Raw genomic sequence first — 3,566 nt, forward strand, 5'->3', positions numbered from 1 at the left:
CACACACCCACCTGTAGCCATTGAGGGTTACATTATCAGATGTTGGGACTGCAAACACCCGCCTGTGGCCAAGAGTAGCTCACATTATCTAGTGTTCAGTGCAATACCAAATCTATGCATGTTTGCGAGAAAACTGTTATTCTGCGTAGATATCTCTTTTTAAGTTTAACCAATCATTCCTTTGATGACATTCCATTATAGAGAGTGGTTTAACACCAACATCATCTATGGCAGTATCATTAGATACTTTGAGTATGTCACCAATAATCATTGTAATGATAAAATATTTCTCTATTGCATGCAAGCTTTATTTGGATCCTCCCATTTTGAGGTTCCACAACCTTTGCAGAGACGTTCTCTTATTTTGAGAACTATACTCAGAAAAACCAGATCTTCCTTTGATAGTCCCTTTGAGAGCACTATCTTTCAATGATGGTGACTGGTTCTACCTTTTAGGAGGTGCAGAATATTTTAAATCAACTAGTTATCCGTGCTCAAGGTGTGTTTTAAATGACACACTAGCTACTACATACACACCTTCTCATAAAAGAAACTTGTTTTGCAATTTCTGAAGATATCAAATCTTCTGCATGTCTTTCACTGATGAAAACATCAAGATGAGATATATCCTGGTTTATCTTTATGAAAACGAGGATACTTCACGCCGTTTTTCAGGCGATAACCTTTCATCCCCCAAACGGTGGGAAGGCTTTCTCATCAAATTTTGCAAATCTTGTGGTAGTAGCACATGCAGTGGAACATAACACGTCTCATACAGAAAAGATGACAATGGTTCATGTGTAATAAGTTCAAAATGCTTGATGAATGAATAAACAAAATCATTCAACGAATGCATACGAACAATAAAATACTCATCATCAATTCCCAAAACATCACTAGGATGATGCAAACAAGATTTTCATTTAAAATATATATGAGTATAGAAACACAGTTACTACCCAGTTGATATATCGAGTCACTTATGACTACCAGACTATACTTCCATCAACCTGGTTAGCGTCCGCGGAAACTCGTTTTCAAGACTGGTGCTATACAACAAGCGACCTTAATTCTCTCATTACACTTTCTTATAAGCATCAAATTTCGAACTAAAGTTCGTGGATGCTAGGACTGGGGTCCTAAAAGCAGATACATGTGAGAGAATAACTCAATTGCCAATCACACAAACTTTGTCGATAATTCCTTTGCAAAGGGGGATATACATCCACAATGATTTCAGTAGCTACTCTGAATATTATCGACAACCAGTTAATAATTAGTTCGTAAACGATCTTACATCATTCTCAAGAGCATGAGGATATTTTAATCCATTTGTACCAGATATCAGTATGCGGATACTCTTCACCACGGGATATCAACACAACTTATATGGATATGCTCCTCGTCAGGTGTTATCGATTCATGACTCAAAGAGAATATGGACGTTATCTGATTAGATTGGCATACCTCGAACTTGAGGTTTTCGTCTATGCTTCTAAGCATATTTTTAAACGAAAAGAACCGTTGTGATTCCGTGGCATGCCTTGCAAGGATTTTAATTTACACCGAATCAAGCAAGCGTACTCTTGCTAAATCTAGCAACAGAGCAATCTCCAACACCTCAGACATTTCTTGGTGAGAGAATTTAGATGAGACACAATTGGGATTAACCAATATCGTCGACGATCCTCCCCCTAATCCTCGAGCGGGAATGTCTCATCAACAGAACCTTCAGTTCCGCATTACTCTACCTATCAAGGGAGCAACTGGGTGTAGAAAACAACAATAACAACCCATGAGAGATAACTCATCATGTTTTTCTCTCTCGTTTACTGTCCAGCTGGAATAAATTTAAGAATTTACATTGTCATGTAAAATCAACAGTAAACTATAAAATAAATTATGTGAACATAGACACGATCTCAATATCAGTCCCATTCCTTCCAAGATGACCGATAGAGATTAACAACAATGAACGACATTTCAAATGCATGCGCCGCGTTTTTTATGTGACAACGATAGAGATCAACAACAATGAACGGCATTTCAAATGCATGCACCGCGTTTTCTATGTCACAACGATAGCAGAGCTCTTCCAGTCTCAAAGATGGCTTATTCAAACCGATCATTGTGTTACCGTCCCATATTTCTCCGGTTCTGGTGGTACAGGGTTTGCCAGGTTCTCAAACCTGATAACTATGTGGTTTTCATATTCAAATATGCCTACTACAATTGCATCTTCCTCATTTTCCGTGTCTATTCATTTGCCAAAAACAGACTAATATTTGCATAGGTACAAGTGCAAAATTAATTCACCAAATTTGTGATTTATAGGTAATAGCTTAGTCGACGAGAAGACATGATATTAACTGTAAATATCATGCAACCCTCATTATCGCTCGGCGTTTGTATATCTACGAGGCTCAGTAAAAATATGCAGCTCTCGTTGTTGTTATAATAACATATACAAAGTGCAAATTAACCACTAGCTCTTTAAAACTCGCCGATGCATATAATAGGCGCATATTATGCATGCCGTAAAATTCGCGGAAACACATGGGGACGCAATTCTTTTTTGCAGCTCTACTTATTGCTACCCGCAATATTTTATACGACGCATATATCTTCTCTAAAATCAAGCCGAACTACTTACTACAAAATACATTGAAGATAATATACAAATGAAATATACAATCATATGGTACCATTCTTATATCAGCAAATCTCAAAATTTCATCGCCTTTGTGGGCGAAATATTAATTTTACCAAAGTGGACAGATGAACACACTCTTTACTGCCATAGGATTGTCTCAATATCAATTATTTGTCACTTAAGGGACATTGATAGAGACCTGCTAACCTCGGGCTAACCCTTTATGTCTCCGTTTCGATGTCCTACCATTTCCATCTTCAGGAAAAACGATTTGGTGCAATCCAGAGATTGTTACAGCAGGGGGGAATTAAATTTGCATTATCCATGTATATTAAAGGATACAACAAATCCCCGCTCCATTAGTACTTCAGACCACTGGTACCACAGAAAACATGAAAAATTATAAATCTTATTCATACCTTTACAATGACATATGCTGCTCTGGTTTATGTCTTTTAACTTCAGCTTCACAAAAAGATTTAATTAATCACTTGGAGTGATAATCTGTTGTCACAATCGTTCTTATTTGTGACCAAAAGAAACCAAGTAAGTACATGGATATATACATATTCCCTTTAATTGAAAGAAAATATGTAAGGTGAAAAGAATTTTTCAATCTTCTCTGTATCTAGCCAGAACTCCAACTCCTTATACGATTGAATCCAACCAACAAATCGATATATGTAAAGGAGCAATTCGTGTTGATAACGTTTTATAAATCTCTATTGAGAAACACAGATCAAATATGCTAGCTATATTATATAACTAGAAAAATTAATTAATTGTTAAAAATAAACAGTATGAAAAGAGGTAAATGAGAGATTCATTTCTCTGTCTGTTTTATTAACAGAACTTCCCATATACCCATTACATAAGATTTTTGTTATAGGGAAAACCCAAAAGTTTGGGGATT

Source organism: Papaver somniferum, chromosome 3 (assembly GCF_003573695.1).
Source record: "Papaver somniferum cultivar HN1 chromosome 3, ASM357369v1, whole genome shotgun sequence".
Classification (NCBI taxonomy): Eukaryota; Viridiplantae; Streptophyta; class Magnoliopsida; order Ranunculales; family Papaveraceae; genus Papaver; species Papaver somniferum.